Source organism: Ziziphus jujuba, chromosome 2 (assembly GCF_031755915.1).
Source record: "Ziziphus jujuba cultivar Dongzao chromosome 2, ASM3175591v1".
Classification (NCBI taxonomy): domain Eukaryota; kingdom Viridiplantae; phylum Streptophyta; class Magnoliopsida; order Rosales; family Rhamnaceae; genus Ziziphus; species Ziziphus jujuba.
The window spans coordinates 3,873,696-3,899,496 of NC_083380.1; the positions used below are offsets into that span (position 1 = coordinate 3,873,696).

The 25,801-nt window shown below is 30.0% G+C and overlaps 1 long non-coding RNA gene across 4 annotated transcripts; it reads left to right on the forward strand.

Annotated features, from left to right (window-relative positions):
- The first annotated feature begins 909 nt into the window (after window positions 1–909).
- On the forward strand, window positions 910–5,050 carry LOC107417942 (uncharacterized). Of its 4 annotated transcripts, none has more exons than XR_009635557.1 (9): window positions 910–1,408; window positions 1,543–1,602; window positions 2,265–2,449; window positions 2,555–2,754; window positions 2,891–3,150; window positions 3,440–3,536; window positions 3,731–3,876; window positions 3,963–4,290; window positions 4,557–5,050. It is a non-coding gene; the product is annotated as an uncharacterized LOC107417942 (long non-coding RNA). The 4 variants fall into 4 exon arrangements; XR_009635555.1 differs by having other exon boundaries at window positions 919–1,408; window positions 3,731–3,848; XR_009635554.1 differs by lacking the exon at window positions 3,440–3,536 and having other exon boundaries at window positions 1,394–1,408; window positions 3,731–3,848.
- The last annotated feature ends 20,751 nt before the right edge of the window (window positions 5,051–25,801 follow it).

Genomic DNA, 25,801 nt, shown 5'->3' on the forward strand with positions numbered 1-25,801 from the left:
TTAACTTCCATGCCGTTGTTTCCAAACGTCCAATATTTATATCTTTACAAAACTAGCTCTATACCATTACAACAAACTGCAATTTTGATGAAAGCAGTTGTATCATCTTCATCAACCCCACCACTAGCCTCTACTTTTTCGGATTCAATTTTCAATTCCTTTGCCCCAACCCCTCTCTCCAGATTGCAAGCCTTGCAACTTCTAGAAACGGACGCTTTAAAAATTTTGCCATAGGAGATAGTCAACCTCTTATCCTCGTTGCAGAATCTCAGTGTTGGATACTGCCCCAATTCGACATCTTTGCAAAGGGGAATAGGCAACCTCTCAACACTTGGTAGTCTAGAAATCAGCGAATGCCCCAATTTGGTGACACTTCCTCAAGAGATATCCAATCTCTCGTCTCTTAAAAGTCTTCATATTGAAAGGTGTTATAAGTTGGAATCAATGCCAGGAGAGATGCATCGTCTCATCTCTTTAATCAAACTACACATTTCTCAATGTCCCAATTTAGAATCATTACCAGAAGGGATAAGCAATCTCTCATCTCTGGTAGTTCTTTCTATCGTGGCATGTCGTAAGTTGGTATCACTGCCTCAAGGGATGCATGGTCTCACCGCTTTAAACGCTCTCTCCATTATACGATGTTTCAATTTAAAATCATTGTCAGAAGGAATAAGCAATCTCTCATCACTTATATATCTTACTCTTGGTGGATGTCGTAAATTGGCATCATTGCCGGAAGGGATAGTCAATCTCTCATCACTTCGATATCTAGCTCTGAGTAGATGTGATGAGTTGAAAACATTGCCACAAGTGCTGCATGGTCTCACCTCTTTATATGAATTAGATATTGAACGATGCTCCAATTTAGAATCATTGTCAGAAGGGATAGCCAATCTCTCATCGCTTACAAAACGCGTTATTAAAAACTGTCGTAAGTTGGCATCACTGCCGCAAGGGATGCATGGTCTCACCTCTTTAAGCGAGCTAGATGTTGGAGGATGTCCGAGTTTGAAATCATTGCCAGAAGGGATAGGCAATCATTGCGAGAAGGGATAGGCAATCTCTCATCACTTGAATGTCGTTATCTTTCTGGAACATCACTCCCACAGTGGCTGCATGGTCTCACCTCTTTAAAGAAACTATCCATTGATGGATGTTCCAGTTTAGAATCATTGCCAGAAGAGATAGCCCAACTCTCAACACTTGAATGGTTTACTCTTTCAAGATGTGATAAGTTGGCAACACTCCCACAAGACCTGCATCGTGTCACCTCCTTATACTATCTATCCATCCGCGAATGCCCTCTCATATCACAAACAATCAAGAAAAATCGATACGGCCTCCGCTCTAAGCTTGCTCGTATCCCCACAGCTTATCTAGATGGGAAACGCATTCATGCACACTGGTATCCAACTTGTATTATATAAGTTCATTAATTTCTATATCTTTCTTTCTTTGTTTCTTCTCTTTGTCCTTTAATTTTGCGGTTAAGTTCTTGGAGATGAAGCTCACTTCGTCTTTTTTTAATTATTTTTGTAGGCATTTGCAAATCTTAACCGGTTGCATCTAGTAGCTAATTAACTATCCAAATTCTGAGTGGTAAGCACTTCTTTCCCTTCAAATTATTTCGTTAACTATAAAGATATTATGTCTTTTTTTTTTTTTTTTTTTTTTTTTTTTCCCTCTCCTTGTATATTATGTTCTTATTTATTTTATGTGTTTGTCAATACCTCATTAATTAATTTTACATACCAAATGTATTTTTTTATATATTTTATATGCCAAATATTATCAGAATAAGATTCGTTAGTCTAAACCATAACCATTTGCATTTTCCATTAATCTATAGAAATTGTCTATTAATTTATTTTCTTATATTCAAATTTACGTTTAACCATTTGTTTTTATCGAGTATTATATATATATATATATATATATATGATAAAATTTAATAAAATGGTAAAAAAAATAAAAAAAATTTAAGCATATTATTTCTGAGAAGAAAAAATAATCGAATCATTAAAACTCTATATCGGAAATTATTTAATATTAAATGAGTTAAGAAATGTAAAAAACAGTAAAACGCGATATATTTGAGTAAATGAATATAGTTTATCCGAATAAGAAGTAAAGGAAATTTAAATTTCATAAGTTTAATATTCCAATTAAAAAAAAAAAAAAAGATTCTTTTGTCCATTTTATCGAAAATAACAATAATAATAATGATAGTAAAAATAAATAACCCTTATTGATTTTCACAGCTCAAAGCAGAAAGCCAAGTTTGCCCATTTCCCCTGTTCGCATTTGGTTCCTCTCCTCGGCGGCGATGGACCAAACTCAAAATCTCAGACCACGGTTCACTCCCTGGATCACGACATCCTCTGCATCATCTTTTCCTTGCTCGACCTCTTTGATCTGTCCGATGCTCTGTCATCTGCAAATCCTGGTATTCTTTATTCTCTCTCCTTCTGCTTATACTTTTTTTTTTTTTGTTTTTTTTTTTTCAAATGGAGTGAATGATAAAGATGGGTTTGTTCTTATTTTCGTGAAGGAATGCGATTATGAATAAGTCTAAGTTGCTGCAACTGTTCTACTACAAGCAATAGCAGACGGGTCTCGTGGGTGTTTGTTTCCAATAAGTCTAGTGATTCGGAGGAATCGTTGAACTAATATTTGGATGGACTTCGTAGATTGGCTTTGCAAGCGGGTGTTATTGATACTGATTATTGATCAAGGGAGAGACTTCGCTGGGTAATGTCCTCTTATTGAGTTGTACCTTCTTCCTCTCCACACCCCCCCACACCCCCCCCCCCCCTAAATTTCCTGACCCAAAAAAAAAAAGATAAGACTAATAAATCTGCGGGTGCATATACTCTGTTCTATGCAGGGAAGATATCATTTTTATGTAAACTTGATTTCTTTTAGGGTGGATCATTGCCGAATGAAGATGGGCTTACTTCTTACCTGTGTAGGTGAGAAGGCGTTTTCCTCCTGATTTTTTTCTTTCATCCTTGTCTGGCTTCCTTCCATCTTTCACTCAATTTGCCCTGATTCTCATTTTGAGGTGATTGTTTCAAAATACCGTTGCACCATCATATTCCAATCCTGAGACAACCCCAATTGTCAGACTTATTCATGAGAGCAAAGGTAAACTTGAACAAACAAATTTCCTGTTTGTAGTTTTATATGTATGTGTAACTTTCCGCAGTATGGTCTCTCTCTTCTTTTGAAATACATGGCATGATCATTTTAACATTCTATTTCTTCCATCACCTTCTTAATTTGGATTTATGATGGCTGAAGATGAAATGCAAGTGTATTTTTTTTCTCTAACGTTTGTCATGATTAGTTAATAATTGGTGTTATTAAGGTTGAAAAATTCTTATGTATCATTTAAAGGTTATGCATTATGATTTTTTTATTTACATTCTTGTAGATTGTTGGTTTGGTTGGCGCTCATATATGTATATGGATGTGAAATGGAACAAAGAGTAGTTTCCCCTGAAGGGAGGCCACCTTTTCAAAGGGTTTATGTATGTGATTCGTTGCTAAATGTTCTTATTAAATTGATGGTCTTATATTTGCTAAGTTATTTACGCAGCATCCTGTGTGCAACGTAAGATATATTGATAAAATTGTTTATCTGCTTTCGTGAAATATATATATTTTAAGAATAGGAGTATGTTGTATTCATGTGAGATCCATTTGTTTTCAACTTTCCCTGCAGGCATTAGGACTTTGCCTTTCAACATAAGTTCTCACTAAATATTTGCTGGGTCCACCTCTGGACATACTTCTTGTTGGGACCTTAGGCATGTAATTATGAGCTCTCTGCTATCTTGACGGTCAGTTCCAGAGTAAATTAACTATTAGGTTTGCATTCTGGACAGGCCCCACTTAGTTCTTACTAAGTATGAAACTTGCAATTGAGCGACCATGTTCTGTTATGTTATTTCCAGGACAAGGAGAAGATCATGGGAGACAGGGTCAGTCTCAATGTCATATATTCTGTAAAACTACTTCAGAATGATAAATCAACTATGGTTGTTTGGTTGGTGGAATAGATGTGGTGTGTTATGCATTTTGAACCAGAATGCCGGTGAAAATTGTCTCTAGCATTATCTTGGAAGGCAACAGATCAAATTTTCAACACCCACATGGTGCCCTTGAAAGATTAAAGGAAGAAGGATTAAGAAGATACTTGCTTTAACAGCATTCCAAGAAGTGCTCGACTACCAGTATCTTGCTTGGCTGTAAGGATGAAGAAAGTTGCCACCACACAGAAATGTAGGTAAAACTGAGTGTGGAAATTCAACAAGTAATTTAGAGCTCAATGTTAAATACAAGGAAATTGATCTTGTATCATTGCTATTGTTTCCTTGCATAGAAACTATTAAATATATCATATGCCGTTTGATTTTCATATGCTATTTTGTGGATAATATCCAGAGTAAACCAAACTCTTAGGTTTTCATTCTGATCAGGCACTACTATGTCTTTACTAAATATGCAACTGGAAATTGAGCAGCCATGTTCCGTTACCTTATTTGCAGGACAATGAGAAGTTCTCAGAGACATGAGTCAGTCTGAACGTCTTATATTCTGTACAACTACTCCAGAATAATAAATCACTATGGTTGTTGGTGGAATAGATGGTGTGCTACGCATTTTGAACCAGAACCCAGGTGAAATTGTTTCTAGCATTATCTTGGAAGGCAATAGTTCAAGTTTTCAACACCAACATGGTGCCATTGAAAGATTCAAATGAAGAAGGCTTAAGAAGATACTCTGGTTAACAGCATTCCATGAAGTGCCCGACCACCAATATCCTTCTTGGCTGTCGAGATAAGGAAAGTGAAAGTTGCCACGACACAGATAACTAGGTACATCAGAGTGAGGAAATTCAACAATTAATTTAGAGAACAATGTTGAATACTAGGAAATTGTTATTGTTTCCTTTCATAGAAACTATTAAAATATCATATGCTGTTCGATTTTCCAGATCCAATTTCCACCCTTTTTTTATGCATCTTATATTTCCATACTACATGTTTTTTTTTTTTTTTTTTTTTTTTTTTTTGGTTATGTATATTTTGTTATTGATTTTTTAACTATTAATATATTTCCTCCATCATTTACAACGTTGGTTGGTTGGTTAACAAAATTAATGCCTATAGCATTGCTCTTACCATTATATACGCCAAGTACCGCAACTCATGGAATCTCTGTAAATTTATTTATTTATTTTGAAAAGAGTATAGCTTTGCTTTGAACTAACTAAAATAAATAGATTAATCATTATTATTCGAGCTAAATGAGTTGTCCTGCCGCTAAAACGCCTACCTATACTAAATTAGACCTCACAAAATGAAACATTGCTCAGTTTTCTAGAATAAATTAATTAGTAATCAACTTATTTTTGTTCCATCAGAGATTACAGTGCGACGTAGCCCCCCAACTTCAAATGAGGCTCCCGTCCTACTGCTGTTGGGCACCATTTGGGAAGTAGGATATGGTGGGATTAGAATTGAGATTGGGATTGCATTGAATAAAATTTAGTCCAGTTTTATATTTGGTGTCAACAATATTAGACTATTTCTTTTATAGTCGTTAATAAAAATGAATATAAATTTTCAATAACTTATTAATTTTTAAATTAATCCAAGTGATTTAAATAAGATTAATTTTTTGTCCAATAATTTTTTTTAAAAAAAAATTATCTATCTAGCTTATTATATGATTAACATTAATTATCCAAATTATATATGTTGATTTGAAAATCCAAAAAAATTCTTAAATATAATTGTTATATTGCTAAAAAAATAAAATAAAACTGAAACATGAGAGGAAGAAACAAAGTAATATGTACATATATGTATATATACACACACACACACACACAAGAGAAAGGTTAAAAAAAAAAAATCATGGAAGGAGAAATAAGATTAAAAAAGATTTAAAAAAAAAAATGAAAGCTGAAGATAAAAAGAAAAGAAAAAAAATAAAAAAGTAGAAGATAAAACATAAAAACAAAACAAAATAAAGTAAAATTACAAATAACAGAGGAAAATATTTGGTTTATGAAATAAACATAGGAATAAAATTCTTATTTAATAGATTTTATTTTTTCTATATTTGATAAGTTTTTGAATTTGACAATAGCTATTCCATAGGAATAGATATGCTTTCATTTAAATGAATAACAATTACTTATTAAAACCTCAGAATACCTATTTCTATATTTTAAATTGGATAAACTTTAAAATATCCTTATCAAATTTAAATTTAAATTGATTATCGCATACTAAAAATATATAAATAAATATAAAAATTTTAATTTTAATTAATTTTTACTAAATTTGAATTTTTTGGGGAAAAAAATATTTATAAAGTCTAAACTTTAATTTTAAATCAATATTTTTACCACATATATAAATAGAAATTATTAATTTTTTTTTATTTTTTTTATGAATAACTATATTTATTTTTAAAAGAATACGTATTCTCTGTACACCAAATATAGATAGAAAATAAAAATGACAATGTGAGATAATTGTTAAAAAAAAAAAAAAAAAACAAAACAAAACAAAAAAAACCCCGTTCGTTGAGGGGTTGACAAGAAAAAAATAAGAAAAATGGAAGGTAAATTTCTGATAGAGCGGGGTAATTTTAACCCAACGATAGATGTGGGATAATTTTATCATGCTAGATTGGAATAATTTTATCCCGAAATAGATGCGAGATAATTTTATCCTATTAAAGTGGGGACAAGCTTTTTTTTTTTCTGTAGCAAACATAGAATTAGAGCTATTTGATCCAAATTTCAATTTTTTTTTCTTTATCCTGCCCACTAAACGGGCTCTTGAAGGATTGCCTTGCCTGATTAATACGTGGCTGTTGATTAAATAGTCAGTGCATCAACAGGTTGATACTCACGGAAGTAGTTTATCATTTGAGGTCAATTGTCAATGCCAACTTTCTACTATTTATTTTCGGACTCCCAATTAAAATGATTGGCTAATAAAATTCTCACATGCACATTTTTTTTATTTGGCTTAACGTTACTAGTACTAGAGCTTTCAGTCTCATCTTCATCTCCTCCATAACAAAAACAGAGCTAAGCTTCCCCTGTAAAACCTTTTGACAATATTCAACCATCGCCCCATGCTAATGGCAGAAGGAGTTCTCTTCAATATTGTTACTTCCATCACTTGAAGATTGGTTCCAGCAGCTTTCAGAGAGATGTTACAGTGTTGGGGACTCAAAAAGGAGATTAAGATCCTTTTAAATTTATCCAAATATTTAAAAAAAATCCCTTTGTATTTTGTATTTTTTTTATCAATCAACCATCAGGCCCGGCCCCATTTTATTCGGGCCCCAAAAAATATTTTTCCTATAAATTATTTATACATATATATTTATTAAATAAAAGATAATAATTAATTTATTTTGAAAACATAAGAAGTTGATCTTGTTAAAATTTTAAATTATTTTTAATTGATCATTTATTGTTAATTCTCTTTGATTATTTTTATTTTTGAAAAATAATACTATTCAAATCTAATTGAAATTTTTTATATTCTATTTTTATAATTAATTAGATTGCAACCATAAATATATATATATATATATATATTAAATATTTTTCTTGTTTACGTAGTTTTTTTCTCTTACTCATTTCTTTTCTTCTCTTCTCATTCACACTTATTTCATATTTATTTAATTTTTAATACTCAACATACATAATATGCAATTCTAACCTAAAAGGTCCCAAAATATAAAATAAGCTTATTGGTTTTTATTTATTTTAATGAATTTTTAGTCATTCTCCTAATATATGTATATATATATATATATATATTATTTTATTTGAATTCATGGTGTAGTTATTCATTCATATATATATATATATATACATACCTCACGTTTCTCTAGTTTATGTTTTTATTTTTTTCTTCATATCTTTTATTCAACTAAATTCATTAGATTTTAATTCTTATATTTTTTTTCTTAATTTAGGCTAATTATTCTTCTAGATGCTAATTCTAATTAATCTAAATAAAAGTTAATATTTGTAATTTGTTTGTTCTTTCAAAAAATTTTACACACCATTTTTTTAATTTAACTCTTAAACCATTGTTACAAACACATTAGGAAAGTCATCTTAAAAGTGTTAAAGTAATAAAATATCAAGCTCCATAAATAAAAGATGCTTTATATCAACTAGCAAAAACTAATAATGATCATAAAACAAAAAGTGAAGCAATTTCTTTTAGCAACATGAGAGATTAAAAATTTTCAATTTTTATTAAGTATAATTATTTGGTATGATATATTATTTGCAATTAATACTATTAGTAAATTTTTACAATATAAAATATGAACATTGCTATTGCATTAGATCAGCTAAAGGGTCTTATTTCTTTTCTTAATGACTATATATAAAAAAAAAAAAAAAAATAGGTTCACATCTGCTATGATTTATGCTTAAGAGATTGTGAATGAAATGAATGTAGAACCAAAATTTCATGAAAAACATGTAATTAGAAGAAATAAATAATTTACTGAGAATTAAAGTAATTAGGTAAAACTTATGGCTTAAGAATCTTTTAAATTAATTATTTTAACTATATAATTGACTGTGTCATTTCTTCATTTCAAAATAGGTTTGAACAATTTATGATATATGAAGATAATTTTGATTTTTTATATAATGTAGAAATATCAAAATTGGTTGGTGATGATTTTCTAAAAAAAAAAAGTTTAAATCTTAAAAACTTTTAAAAACATGATATACTATGTTATATTGATGGTATAGATTTATTTTCAGAACGAAAAATTTGAAAAGAAATAATAAATTTAAAAAACGACATTTTAGATACTAAACCATATAAAAAAATTAAATTTTTTTTCTAATACATGGATAGTTTGTAAAATACTGTTTTTATTTGTGCTCAATAATATCTCAAAAAATATTAAATAATTTGATAATTTTATCAATTAAAAAAATTTATTATTGAATTTTAAATATAAAAATTTAATTAGTAACTTTATATTTTAAAATATAAAAAATTAAATTTTATATAAAAATTTATTTTTTAAAAATTAATATTTTAAAAAAAAAATTAGGCCCAAGTATTTTTTTCTGCTTAGAGCCTCATAAATGGTTGAGTCAGTCCCGTCAACCATCCACATTATGTTATGACGTCACTTAGTCATGAGATCAGAATCTCTCTCTCTCTCTCTATATATATATATAGGGTTAATTAATTTAGAGAAAGAATATGATAAAATTATGAAAAATTAATTATCATGCCGTTCTCTTCATCAGCTATCTTCTATTGGGTTGGTTGTTATCTCTCAGCTTTCTTAGCATCACCGCTGCAGATAGCCCCCTTAGCATCAACGCTGAAGCCCGCAGCCGCGCTGCAGCCCTTCGCCATCTTTATCAAACCAGTCACGTTGTTCCTTTTTACTCTCTACCTCCAACGGCTATTTGCAGCGTCTCCATCGAAGGTTCGTATTTAACCACCTGAAAGTCACTTTTAATTAGCTATATATATATATATATATATAAATTTGTTCTATTTAAGATCCATATTTTGTGGTTTTTTTCTTGTCTAATCAATATTTTTTCAAAATATTCTGCCAAAAAAAAAAATTATTGAAAAGATATATATAAAAAAATTTATTAAAAAGAAATACAGTAGGGTGGTAGAAAAAAAAAAATTAAAAGAAAGTCTGTCTATAGCCTTTTCTTTTTCTATGTTATTTATTTATTCATTTTTTTTTTTGGGGTAAAATTTTGTTTTAATATACGCAATATATTTAAAATGTCTCTTTCCTTCAAATAAGAAAAGAGAGTTCCCTTGTAATGTATATTGATGAGCTGATCATATGAATATGTTTTTATGCTCTGATACTATTTTTTTTTTTTTAACTCAATTTTTTATTTTCCTTCAGCACTTAATTTCCCCAACAAAGTAAACACCCAACATACGATTATACTATTTTAATTACACTGGCGACGTTGGTCATGGCCACGTTTGATTGAACGCTGACAGCCCTTTGATCCTTTGATAATATCAAAGGAAAACAATTTGATTTCAGTCATCCCAATTAACCGACTTACCATGTCCGACGCTGCCCAGCTAAATTTGTTGTATGATAATATTTAAATATTATTTTATTTTTTTAGTACTTATCTATAAATATATCGAAAATATACTTAAATATTTATTCATTTACCATAGGAAATACTAAAAATATACAACAATAATATAAAAAAAAAAACTAACAAATAATATTATATTTTCACTTTCAAATTCATTTCAACTTAAGGGTTTTACCTCTTTTGGTTCTAGTTTGTAATTAACTAGTTAAGAGAAAGAGTTTGATCTAATAAATTCATAATCTTTCCTATATAAGATTTTTAAGTTGAAGTAACTTTAATATTTTTTTAAAAAAAAATGATAAGAATAAATAAATGGGTTAGTTACACGCACTTTTATTGAAATGCTCTCTAATTAATCAATTAATTAATTTTTTGTTCTTATCTTATTTGTAAAATAAAAAAATATTTTTTTTTAATTTTTAAACTTTTTAGTAATAATTTGAGAATTAAAAATTTAATGTGGAACAAATTATAAATTGAGACTTTAATATTTTAAATTTAGTTATGGTGTTTGAGTAGGAAGATAGAAAACTAAATGGATTTTAACCATTTAGTTTTTTAACCATTGGTAAAATAACTATAAATTGCAGCATATAACATTATGATTTTAAATAACTAACTTTAAAAGAATTCAAAATTTAATTAAACTATCAAAACTTTAGTTCAAATGTGCATAGGTTATGTACAATAATCAGACAATAAACGGTATATATGAAAATTTTTAAAATTACAAAGATATTTGTGTAACTGATCCTATAATTTATATATATATATATATATATATGTTTTCGTCAAAACAGAATTTATATTATGAAGAGCAATAGGACGTTCTGCTATTTTTTGTCCTTGCAATATCGCTTTCTAACTTTCACATCCATCGCTATCGCCACTCATCCCATGTCCATTTACATAGCTTGTATAAGTAAATGGTTTATGTCATTTTTACAAGACATAAGTCGCTGTCTTAAGAGGATAAATCTATGTAGGTTATTCTTTTTCTTTGGTTTGATGTTTTGTCTGAATTTTAATTGTCAAGAAAAAGTCAATTTTTCTCTTAAATGTTTCTCTAATGACCCATAAGCTGAAATTCTTATCAAATTGTTAAAAAGGTTGTTACCGACAATTTTTAAGTTCGAAGAATTATAGTCCTTCATGATTTTTATAAGAAAATTCATAACAATTTCAAGCTAAAAAATTGATAGATCACAAAAGCAACATTTGATTTGTGATGCCCCAACAGTTCTTATAGCCAGTCTAGAAGACAATATTAACATACAATTACATGGCCACAATTAAAAATGTACAAGAAGCTCAACTACAGTGAAATGACAAAATGTTATCCATGTTCAAATATCAGAATTTCTATCATTCAACTGTCAGAAAAGGGCTATGACTAAACGAATGAAATCAGAAGCGTGGGCATGGCGTAGAACGCTCAAATTCTTCTATTTATAACTCTAATCCAAAATACATATTTTGAAAAATTGGGGATAAAAAATTATTTTTCTTATTCTTTTATTTCATTAAAGGTATTAAGAGAAATTATAGATTGTAATCTAAGTAGGTTTGATTTGAAGTAATTAATAATAAAATAAATATAAATTATTAAGATAACTAGTAAAAATATATTTTAGAATAAATGTGTATAGATCATAATGCCGTCAGTATATTGTAGATCGTGGATAGAATTGCCCATTATCAAATGTTGATGTTCATGCTTAGATATAATCTATAATTATAGGGATGCGTAGAAAAACCAATTAACTTATCAAAATGATATTAATCCAATCCAATTTATTAGAATCGGTTATTTTAAAGTATTTGGATTTAATTGGTTTAATTTTAAAAATTAAAAATCGATAATTGGATTAGTTTACATCGGTTAAAAAATAAAAAATAAAATTGATCCAAAATAAATCAAATATAATATAATAATTAAAAAATGTTATGCTTTTTGTTTTATTTAATTTTTATATTGATTTGCATTATTTAGTTAAAAAATTAATTATAATTGATACATTATTTTAATCAATTTTGTTATATTTATTTTAAAATAAAATAAATATTTTCATTTTTCAAAATGATAAGAGATTTTAAAAATTTTAGCTTTGTTACACAAGTAAAAAAAAAAACGTTAAAATCCAAAGTTTTAACTTTTTGGTGTCTAAAATTCTAAAATCCAAAATTTACAAATCTAAGTTTAAAATTGAATTTAAAACCGGCCATCCAATTCAATCCAAACTAATTATTATTGAAATCGATTTACATTGGATTGAAAGCACCAAATAGATTAGTAATTAGATTGGATTGATTATTGTCAATTTAGGTCAATTTCAAATTGATGAACACTATAGATCTATTTACTATATCTTGTTGAAATTGGATTAGTTATTGTCGAAATAGATCGGTTTCAAATCAAGAACACTGTAAATCTATTTACTATATCTTTTTAAGTTCTGTGCCTTGACCAAAGCACGTTGTAATATTTTTTAAGTTGCATTAAAAAAAAAATCAAATTTTATTTGTGTTACACTTCCTTCTTGCATTTAATTTTCATATTATTTTAAATTCCCCTTTTAAGCTTTTTTTTTTTTTATATTGTCTTTATGTAATTGGAAAAATTTCAGCCGTCTCTAAATTATTTAAAATAGCTTAAAATTAAAAGTTAAAAATCTAAATAAGAGTAATCAAAATTTACTAAAATTGAAAATTAATAAGTTTTGAATAAAAATCAAATTATATAAATAATTAAAATGATATGAAATACCAAATAAACAATAATATAATTTTGCCAACCAAACAAAATTATGTAAAAATAAATAAATAAATAAATATTTAGTACACGACAGGTGGCCGTTGTCAGCTAATCATCGTGTTCCCATTATATATTCTAATAGGAATAATCTTATCTACACACACACACACACACACATATTAAAATCATATAATTTTTATTTGTTTTAAAATTTACAAAAATAGAGAATAAATTATTTGAAATAGTTTATTATTATTTGAAATATAATAAAATTAAAATTTTAAATAAGAAATGATCAAAATATACGAATAACTAAAATTATATGAAATACCAAACAAACATTAACATAATTATGCCAACTAAAAAAAAAATTATGAAAAAAAAAATTACATTTTTTGTAACTTTAGCTGTCGTGTCTGATGCTCGTATATCATGCCAAAGCCTCCATGTACCTAGCTGTTGCGTGTATGGTAGCACAATCAGCCACAGCTAGAGTTTTGCGCGACAGCTAGCTGCCGTGTAATATCTTTGCAATAAGAAGATTTCCTTTTTTCCTAACAGATCCTAGTCATACTTGCATTTTGCAAGTCACTCAAATTTGGGAGGCAAACTCAATTTTGTATTTTGTATATTTTTTTTCCTTATATTAATCCATATAATTAAAAAAAAAAATCATAAATATTATATAGAAACTCTCAACTATGTCTTATTTCCTACAATCATTCAAAGCATTAATTATGATTATGATATATTTTAGGCAAGCTAACCAATAATATTAAAAAATGAACACGGGCTGCTGTATCTTTACAAGAATCACACAACATATTCAGGTGATTAATTTATTGTAGCATTAATTCAAGCTTGTCTTCGGTAAGAAAATTCCCGCAAACCCGTGTTTTTAGTCCTTTTATATTCCCAATTTTGTGAACTTCAAAAATCTTCAAAAACTACACAATTACAATTGTTTCCAAAAATATCAACCACTATGCGTAATGAGGTCATTGGTTTGCAATTTTTGATGAGGTCACTTATTTTTCCAATTTTTTAAACTTTACAAACTGTTCAATTGTTTTCAAAAATATCAACAACACTTGGTCGAGTCAGATCTCTCTCCATTATATATAGAGTATGCGAGTCCAGTCCAAGAACAAGACCAACTTATAATATATTTAATATTAATTAGAGTGATTTTATTATAGAATTATCAAAAATTAATTATCATGGCCCTCCTCCTCTCTCATCAACTATCAGCTTTGGGTTTTAAGAAAATCATCATGTGATAACATCTTGTATTAAGGGGAAAACAAATTATATTCGTAACATTAATTAAAAATGTTCATAATTAAATAACGAATTAAATTTCCTATAAGTTGCTTATTGCCTTTTTTATCGCTCTTTCTTTTTTCTAGAGAGAGAAAAAAAAACTGCAATAAGCATATTTAGATTTTTCTTTTGATAAGCAATATAAGTTAATCTTATCCTTATATTAATATTCGTAATTCTCATAAATCAACCTCAATTTCTAATAAACACATCTTCTCTAATATTTACAGGCATTTTGTATATCAAACGATGCATTAATGAGTAAAACCATATAATTAAAAGGGTCTCATAATTCTTGGCTCAGTTTAATAGACATTTTTGACTTTTTAATTCAATTTATAGTCGATTATAAGTAAATTTGTCATTTCATTGTCTTTTTTTTTTTTTTTGGGCTATTTTTTACCAAGGTGATCCTGATATGCTACTAGCATACTTGGGGAATTAACTGCAATTATATATATATATATATAAACTTGATATAAACTTATGCGTTTATCAATAATATAGTACAGAATATCAATACTGTATGATACATCTTAAAAACTATAAAATTTTATAATAATATAAAATATCAAAATTTGATAAAATATAATCAAGTTTGTACACTTTTACCAATCTCACAAAATTCCATATTCTTCTGTAATCTATCATCACAAATACAGCAAGTTGAATATTTCAATTTTTATCACCATAATTTCATATTCATGCATAAATAAATATCTAAAGGCATAAATATATTTTTTATCACAATAATTTAAAATAATTAATTTCTCAAACCTTCAAATAAATTTATATCAAAATATAATTAGGACGACATATAATCTCACATATAATTAAATATATAAAAATACATTTTATTATATATCATAACCTTACAATAAAATTAACAATAGTTTAACAACAATTTAAAATTATAGATTTCTAAATTTTTGAAAATATTAATTCAAGACCATACTTATTCAATTCAACATAAATTTGATATTCTAATTTAAATAACAATTATTTAAACATTAAACATGTACATCTTTCATATTCCTATATTTAAAAAATAATATTTTATTCCAAAAATGACATCTTTTTAAATACTTTACTAAAATTCATAAACAAAGTACCAATGAAAAGTTAAAGAGATAGGGAATTCATTACCAATCTCCATTGGCTAAAATTTTGCCGTATCTCCAAACAGCAGGGAATCAAGTGAAATGCACCTCAAAATTAAGTTCAGAAGGTCAAAAAATGGTGGAAAGGGATATCAATTTGACTAGATGATGGTCGGATTGCTGGAAAATCGGCTTTGCCATAGTCTGCGATGGGAGCCTAGTCTAGGCGTGTCCGACGATGATTAGCCGTGATTTTTTAGCTACCAGCTGGACTCTTAGTCCTTTTCCTTTCTGTCTTGCGTGTGTAATGTATGGGTGGCTGAAAAATTTTATTTTGACAGAAACACGAAAGGGAGGAAGAGAGAAGGAGAGAGACAGTTACGTGCATGAGAGAGAGAGAGAGAGAGGGAGAAGAGAGAGAAATTGTTTGTTAGGGGGGAGTGTCACGTGAGGGAGAGGGAAAAAGAAAAGAAAAAGAAAAAGAAAAAGAGAAAAAGAGAGAAAATAACAATAAAATAAATATATGTATTATTTTTTTAATACTTTTATTATTAAATTATAGTGACACGTGACACCTTTCTATCGCAACACATGACCCTCTTCCCTCATGACACGTAGTGCTTTCAAGCAGTGACATGTGGCACAATTTAAGAAGTCCCTCAATTATTTTACTACTTAATAAAGTCTGTCTTGAAAAACTCTGATACAACTTTACAAATTCTTAACTTTTCAACCGAAATTCCAAATTAAACATGCCATTAGTTTAAAACTCATTTCGATGAGTACTTTCATATAACACATGGATCAACACTAAAATCTATGTAAATAAAAAGTCAATTTCAGATTCGTTGACCAGTCCGGATTACATCTTGTTTCACTCATAACTTTCAAACCATAACTCTATTTTCGATGTACTACTAACCTATAACTCGAGTTTACATATATTCCACATCAGTACCTTGACCAATGCAAAGTTTCATCCAAAGAAAAAGTCAAAATTTGACCTCGCTTGATCAACAGTGGTCAAACCCCAATCAATGTGAAAATTTACAGTGTGATCCGAGGTGGGATGTTACGTACAATTTTATAGTTACCGTAGGTCTGGGGATACTTAGCATACATTTTTCTTTCAAAATTGATACAGGGAGTGATCTCACATGGACACAGTGTCATCCTTGCATGAATTGTTATCATCAGCAGGGGTGTCTATTTGACCCTTCAGGGTCAAAATCACCCTCCAACATTTCCTGTGGCTTCCACCAATCCCTTGGCACTGTCATCGATTTTGGAACCATAGGAAATGTTGGGTATTCGCTGTTGCCATCAAGCAGTAGTAAAGGGGATACCTGCTACCACTTGATGGGTAAGACATAAATATACATTCTGAGGATAAGCTTCGTGGTCATGGATGGAATCACATTAGAACTAGATCCCACTAGAATTCTTTATGTATTTGAAAATATAGCAACATGTTGTTTGGCGTTCAATGGCATCCCTGACAATACCGAGCTCACAATTTTGGAGAATTTCTAGCAAAGAAAGATGGAAGTCATCCACGATGTTGGTGGAAGGAGAATACAGTTTAGGCCTTCTGCTTGTGTCTAGCTTATCAAAAGAAAATTTTCATTAAAGAAAAATATGGAATCGCTTCATTGAAAAATTAATGACTACAGATATCATGTAGATATAACGATATTCATCCTACTTGTGGATCTAGTTACACTAATGGTATACATGTTAGTTCATTTGTTCAAGTTCAAAATGATACTACTATTATACGCAAAAAGACAATAACAGGTTCAAAAATCATGCCTAACCTGAAACCACAGCACTCCCAAGATACTTCTAACATAACCCATAATCATAACACATTGGTAGAATAAATGCCACATCAATAAAGCCATCCACAGTCCAAATTACATCAATAAAGCCATCCGCAATCAACATTTGGCCTAAAGAAGCAATCATGTTGTTTAATGGACTCATAGATTACTAGGACTGCAGTACATACCCATGCATCCAAACATAAGGTTTTACTTAGAATCGAAACATTCTCAATAACTTACTGATGCAACATCCAAATTTGGTTCATAAATGATAATGGTGAAGCATATACTAATGGACTATACACAATCCACTTTATTAAACTTGCACCTTAACTGCATGACAAACGATTATCAATTATTCCCAACTTCGAATAAATCATACAAGCTATTATTTCACTTGTACCAGAGTAAAAACCAGCACAAAAGAATGGCCCTCATTACAAAGCACAAACCAAATCTCTTCTTCTCAAACAAAAACAACAACATCTCCTGTTTTTTCTCCCAAGTTACCTAACATAATCCACAGTATACAGCTAAGGAAACAACATTATATTCAACTAACTAGATGACACTCATTCTGATGCTCAAGAGAAATCCATCTGATTTACTAGAAAATGATACAGAAACTGAAGTGTAACGAATAACTAATTAATTTATAGTAAATATGAGACTATATGCTAAGACAAACAAAAATAAATTACCTGCCACCGCTTGACATCTTTTAGATCTTGGCGTATTTTAATAGAGAATATATGTACCTGATATAACAAAAATAAAAACAACAAATGGTAAATTTTAGGATAACTAATTAATTTATAGTAAATATGGAACTAAATGCTAAAACAAACAAACTGCATGTCACAGCTTCACATCCTTTAGACATATCTAAACCACAAAAATAAATAAGTTTAGAAAACACAGCAGAATGAATGTGCTCATGGGAATGACAAAGGAGCAGGCAATCATGAATCATGATTCTCACCAAAGAACATACATATGCATTCAAGTAAAGATATGCAGATCCTTAAAAAAAGAATACAACCTAGCTACTAAACATCTTTAAGTCATGGCGACTCTATAAGAGGTGATGATGTCAAAACAAGCACTTGGACTTGCCTAAACTTGCCAGTCTCTAAGTTTACCAAATACACAACCTCCTAAACTTGCCAGTCTCCTAAAGTTTACCAAATACAGAACCTGTTCATGCCACAGATCACCATAAACTAGAGGTTAATAAAGTTTATAAACCATAAGCCACATATTTCAAAAATAAAAAGTTCTATATGGAATTAGAAGCTACTGGAAAACAACAGTGATTATCCACGTCACACTGTTCCACTTTATTTCTCGCTCTAGCATAGATATAGACAAGCCTTTTTCAATTTCTCCACCTTTACAATGGCCATTGATCAAATCAAATCAAATCAAATTAGTATAAGTGACAAAATTTGGAATGCGTGAGACCAAGTTTTTTGAAATGCTTTCAAAACGCGTTTGATGCTGCATTACAATTGGTAAACAACATACTAGGCCTCGAAGTCGGAGAGCAAACTCATGCATCAACCTTTATACGTGGCTCGTAGATCAACAAGGACATTTATACATTTATAGATGTTCGCATAATCTAATCAATTGCTGAGTCAAACAGATATGGCCTGCTCTTACAACTAGTAATAAAATATAATGCCACGCAGAGAAAATTCATGCATCATTCTTTATACGTGGCTGTTGACTAAATTGGCTAGTAGATCAACTAGTTTATCATATATAACTAACTTGTTTTGAAATTTCGAAGGTGGTCATCTTAATTATTACTATTATTAATTTATTTATGGGGTTTGGATCTGCCTATCTTCTTTATAATTGCTGGTGGTAACACCCAAAGATATTTTTTTTTTTCCACAATCAAATCATTTGCTAAACTTCACATTTGAACCTTCAAAGTAATTGAGCCACGCCCTTCCTCTGTGTTCTCTCACCGTCCAAGTAATGGCAGAACGCTCTTTAATCAGTGTTGTGTCCTGCTTGATTAATACGTGGCTGTTGATTAAATGGTCGGTGCATCAACAGCTTAATACTCAGGAAGTAGTTTATCATTTCAACTCAATTGTCAATGCCAACTTCCTATTATCTATTTTCGGACACCCAATTAAAATGATTAGCTTATAAAATTCTCACATGCACATCCATTTTTTTATATGATTTGGCTAGACATTAACGTTACTCCAGCTTTCAGTCTCATCTTCATCTTCTCCATAACAAAAACAGAGCTAAACTTCCCCTATAAAACCTTTTGACAATATTCAACCACCCCCGAAACTAGTGGCGGAAGGGGTTCTCATCCATATTGTTTCTTCTATCACTGGAAGATTGGCTTCAGCAGCTTTCAGAGAGATGGTACAGTTTTGGGGACTCAAAAAGGAGATTAAGATGGCGAACAAAATGTCTGCACTCTAAGCTGTAATCCGAAATGCAGAGGCGAAACAGAACCATAGCAATGAAGTCAGATATTGGGTTCAGAGGTTCAAAGATGCTATTTATGTTCTTGATAACTTGTTGGACGAAGTTGACACTGAGGCAGCTTCGGGGCGTAGAGTAAGGTACGCATTTTCTTCTCAACCTCGAACCAGTTTGCTTTTCGAGTAAAGGTGCATCTTTAAGATCAAAGAGACTGGGGAGACACTTGATGATATTGAAGCAGACAGAACGTTTGGTTCTTTAGTACTTCTAGTCTCACAAGAGAACATGCAATCTTTTTTGTTCTGGAAGAAGAAGTTATTGGGAGGGATGATGATAAAAGCAAAGTTATTAAACTCTTGTTGGGTTCTGATTCTCATCATCAAGAGATTAATGGTAATGTTTTTGTCATTACTGTAGTTGGTATGAGTGGCTTAGGGAAAATCACACTTGCTCAGCTTGTTTATAGTGATGAAATGGTTAGAAAATATTTTGAGCTACAAATGTGGGTTTGCATATTTGATGTGTTTGACTTGAAAACAATTGTGGAGAAAATCGTCGAATCACAAGGCATTGACATAGATCGATTGCAAAATTTTCCGCGAAGAGAAGTTAAATGGAAAGAGATACCTTCTTATATTAGATGACGTCTGAAATGAAGATACAAAAAAATGGCTTAAGTCGAAAAGGAAAACGGATAATTGCCAAATGTAATAAGCCATTTCAAACACGGAAAAAATCTAAGGAAGAATTTTCAACCAAGATGTTCTGCGAACGTCTGCAATTTGTCAAATTCTAGAGATAGCCCCAGTCTCTAATTTTCATAAATGGTTGATTGGCTTAAGATCGGTCCACACGGTTTCAAGGCAAGTTATGTTTGCTCTAACCAGGTTCCCACTCAGATAGCTAAGGCTACGATGCGAGTATATCAATTATTCATAAAATTATACTTTTCATTTCACTGTCAAAGACTTCTCTTCAAATCAATGGATCCACAAAAAAATCTAGACCACATGAGTGGAAAAACTGAGGCCACATGTTAAATAGTCCTTAGCATCAAAATTTTCTAAAATTTGTACAAGATGACTGTCTGATCTTGTAGCATCGAAATGCCTTTTTTCTCAAGATTTTCAAAATTACAACCTTTGGTTGTTTGGCGTTCGCTATATTCGGGGAATGTCTTGCAGAGAAGGATGGAGATGGAGAGGATTTTTATCCAAAAATTAAATGTATTTTTTTAAGTATTATTTCATTAGTGGAACCTATATGAATTATCCCGACTATAATCACCCATATGAATCTATAAATGTATTAGAGACATGCGTACTTTTAAGAGTACAGTATATTTTTTCCTTTTCAAAAGAAAAATGGCAAGGTTATGGCCAAAGCCAAAGGATTAGGGATTAGGGAAGGTCCAAAAATTACGGTATTTTACGTTTTTTCTTTTTTTTTTTTTTTTTTTTGCCTCAAAAGGTGCTGAATGTGTCCCTACTTTTAATAATTAATTAATTACTTTCAAATGGGCCATTTCAAAGGCCTTAGGTGAAAGCACATTTTTATGAAAGCCCATTTTGTTAAAGCCGAGTTTTGATAAAGAGAAAAGAGCAATGACATATGGCATGCGATAATGATGTCATGCTGACATATCTCAGTTACTTTATTTAATAAAAAAAATCCCAATTTTATTAAATGCTTTTATTTTTCCTCTTTGTTTTATTTACGTTATGTACACGAACAGGAGAGCTAGACTTTTGGGTTTTACTTTTGTTGGTCATAAATAAAAAAATTGTCGGATAATATGAGGATAATATAAATATGTTTCATATCACCTAATTAAATATTTTTGATATATACGTATATGTATATATATTCTTTTTATTTTTCATTAATGCCAATAAAAATTATAAGAGTACCAGTCTTATTTAAATTTTCAATAAATTTATTTATCAAATAATTTTATAATATTTAAATATTATTTTTATTCACTTATTTATAAATATGTTAATTAATAATTCATTAATAATATTTTTGATAAACTTTTTGGTGTTTTTAATAGCATTATTGTTATTTTTCACTTGGATTTAATTGTCAATTTGAATGCCATGCAAATGAATATATATGAACAGAAAATAATTGAAGCTAGTTGAAAGCATGGAGCCCAACTATACTCTACCAAAACGAAACCAGTAAGCCACTAACAGATGCCACCACCATTTCGGCTTGTCACTAACAAAGATTGAAATCCACTTGAGAAACCACCACTGTTTCAACCATGATGAAACAAAGGTTGAAAAAACAAAGATTGTTTCCCAATAATGCTAGACTTAAATATTCACTAATTACTTTTAATTAGCTATACATATAAATTTCTTTCTTTGAGTTTGATATTTTTGTGTTTTTTAATCTATCTGTCAAAACTTTCTGTAAAAAAAATTTATAAAAACGATATATAGTCAGTTTATGGGTGGAAAAAAAGTAATTAAAAGGAAGTTAATTAATGTCCATAGCCTTTTCTTTCTTGCTGCTATTTTATTTTATTTTCTGAGTTTAATCTCTCTAGTTGAGTTTCTTTGTTTTATTAGTTTTCAAAAGTGCTTCCTGAATGTTTTATTAGTATATCTTTTTTGAGTTCTGTGTTTTGACCAAAACAAGTTGTAATATTTTTTGTAAGTTGCATTAAAAAAAATATATATACCATTTTTTGCATTTAATTTTCATAGTTATTTTAAATCCACGTCTTATTATTATTATTATTATTATTATTATTATTATTATTTTTGTACAATGTGAATCTAAGCTTTTTTTTTTTTTTTACTATTGTCTATATGTCAACAAAATTTTCAAAAATTGGTAAAATTTCAGCGTGCCTTTCAATAAGATCTCAACTATATTGCGAATTTTATATTATTGCCAAAACTGAGGGCAAAATTCTTGAATTCTTTTTTTCTTGTAATGTGCGGATAAAATTATCCACAACACGCCTCTTCTGCTTCTTGAAGTTAAAATGCTTGATCAAACTGGAGGATTTCAACCTCTATTAGTGGCTTATTATTAATGTTTTTGACTTCGTAGAAAATCATTGAAATTAGTTGACAACTATCATTGAATTTAGTTGCAAGTATGGTCCACGCTCTCCGCTGGTGAATAACAATAGAAAATCGTTGAAATTAATAGATAAACATGGACCATACTTGTCTACTAGTTTCAATGATTCTCTACCATTTTGTTCCGACAGTTCCTCATGTTCTTCACAAATTCCACAGGCACATATTCCAAAAAGTAGGAGAAAGCTTACAGCTATATGTATTAATTTGTAATGAAACAACTAGGGGGGAAAAAAAAAAAGAAGCCAGAAACAGTAAACAATTAGATACTCAAAATCCGGATTAATTGCTTCTGTTTTCCAAGAATTAAAGTATTCTCTCAATTTACCTCATGGTTGTTCCCCTTGGATTGGTTTTGACCCACTTCACTGCCAACGGGCCATCTAAATGTAAGCTAGTGGGATCTGGTGTCTTCTTCAATTCATCCAATGAAGGATTGATTAGTTTTTCCTGCATAACAATACAAGTAATCATTTTAATACAAATGTTAAAAAATGCACAGTTTCACCAAACAAAAAGAGAAGAAATAAAGAAAAAAGTGCACCTAGAATATAAAACATATTATATACAAGGTTTGAGGGACAACTAATGAAAACATATTATATATAAGGTTTGGGGGACAACTAATGAGGTCATAAGATCTAAATACAATATGGATGTCTTGGAACGATTTTACTTTATTTTTTTTTTTCGCTTTCCCATTTTTTCTCCTGCCAAACATCACATTCAAGACCCAATTACATATCACCACCACAAACTTAAGACACTTTCCTTAAAATCTTTTCACGTTTATTACTTTGTTATAAGGGAACCAATAACTTTTTCTTGTAAGTAAGAGAAAAGTAGTTGGGCACTTAAAAATAAATAGAAAGTAAGTCTGGCTTTCTTTATCTATAGGGAACTTTAAATCTTGTAATTTTACTTTAAATCAATATATAAAGCTATGAAAGGTGAACTACCATGCATACATACATTATAGCCGGCTATCATCCATAAATTCCACTAATAATTTTGAAAAAAAAGAGTAAAAAAGGAAGGAAGCCTTATTCCTAGAACAAAAGCAGCAACAGAGATTACCACCAATATATGGTTTTTTTCAAGTTTTTCTATTGTTTTAAGATCTGCAACCAAAAAAAAAAAAGAAAAAAAAAACAAATAAAGTGTTAAAATTTAAATCATAAGCATAATTATAACAAAATTGCCAGAAACATCATCTTTGTATTACACACCATCTTTTTCTTATGCTCTGCTTAAAAAAAATAAAATAAAATAAAATAAAATTGCTTCTCTGTTTTTTGTTTGTAATGGCTTTGCTGCAATTTTTTAATAAAGTTAGAGAGCAAGAGAGGCAAAGGTAATTTGACTTACCTCTTTGTGAAAATTTGATCCAAAACAACCATAAACACAAATCCAATCAAGCTTTAATCACCCATGGCACAGTGAGAAGGATCCAACCCAAGTTTTAAAGGCAAGCAAGTTAGCAAAGGAAGGGAAGAGGGAAGGCAAAGTTGATGATAACGTTCTCTGTGAACAATTGGGATTTTGTTGAACAAAATAAAAATAAATAAAAAAACGGTAGGAATTGAAAGCAACGAAGAAGAAGATTAAAAAATTAGCGCGAAAGGAAAAATAATAAAACAAAAGCCCGTTGCGCATAGTTATTTTTTAACTTAAAAAAAAACAATAAAAATGAGTAAAATGCTGATTCATTCTGTTTAACAGAACTTCTAGATATAGACAGTGTCTTTCACAGTAACTATTTCTTTAGTTACCATATTAGCTTAATAAAATTAATTCACAGAATCATTGGAGAATACTTTTTTAAAACACTATCTATTTATCTGATGTAGCTAAATAGACAAAATCAATATACAGAGCCATTGGAGATGCTCTAAGTGTGGTTGATATTTTTGAAAACATTTGAACAATTGTAAAGTTTAAAAAATTGGATGTCAGGATCCGTCCAAAATTCCTCTCCGGAACCCTAGACAAGCCCTGATCCCAGAGAAATACCATCGAACCTTCCAACGGAAAATCCGGCAGCACCTCCCCTAAGGGTAGGACTAACCAAAAAATTTCCTACACTGAAAACACACTTCTATATTCATCCCCTTATTCCTCCCACAATACTACAAATTGATTCCACAAATTTACAGCACTTCAAAGATTAACAGCAACTCAGTGCGTAATTAATAACTACACTTCCAATACAGTATACAGAGCATTATACAAATAAATGTGGAATTAATACAATGACAGATAAAGAAGCAATACAAGATGGAGAGGAAAAAGGGAAGAAATACTTCTTGGACTTTCGGCAATGAACTGAGACGTCGAGTTCGCCCCGGACGATCAACGTCTTCCAACCTGGATCTAGGGGAACAGAATTTAAAAACGTGAGATGCTAATCATCTCAGTGAGTGACCCTATCTACTGAACACTTTTAATATTAATAATATAACAAATAAATGAATTTAATTAATACCAACAATTTAATAGATAAATAAATAATACACAATTGAAAGTAATATTTTCTCTCAAAACCCTCACTATTCACTCCGTTGGAAATGTTCCCCTTTTAAAACATTTTCACAAAACCCGATATTCGTATTTCCCGAAAACCAAGGGATCAATTAATTTAATAACAATAGATAAATAAATAAATACCCCAAATATAATTAAAATGTAATAAAATATGATAAATAATTTTAAACACTTTGGGGTTTGAAATTTCCATACAAAAATTTATACTTGACACACCACACCATATACCAGTGATGCCTTCCGATACCTAGCGTCCCGAGCACCGACTGGCGGGGGGTTAAAGAGAGAAACTTGCATACGGCACTTCGGCGTCCCGACAGTACCGCTGCTGAAACCGTCATCCCAACCAAGGAGGGGGGCGGCTGATGCGTAATATATAAGACTTGCCTGCCCTCGGTCCAATGGCAACTCACGGGAGACATAGTACTTGCGCGCTAACCACATATACACTGGAACACCAATACTGTATGAGTGCGTCTAAAATAATTATTAATTTAATTATTACTGTACCGATT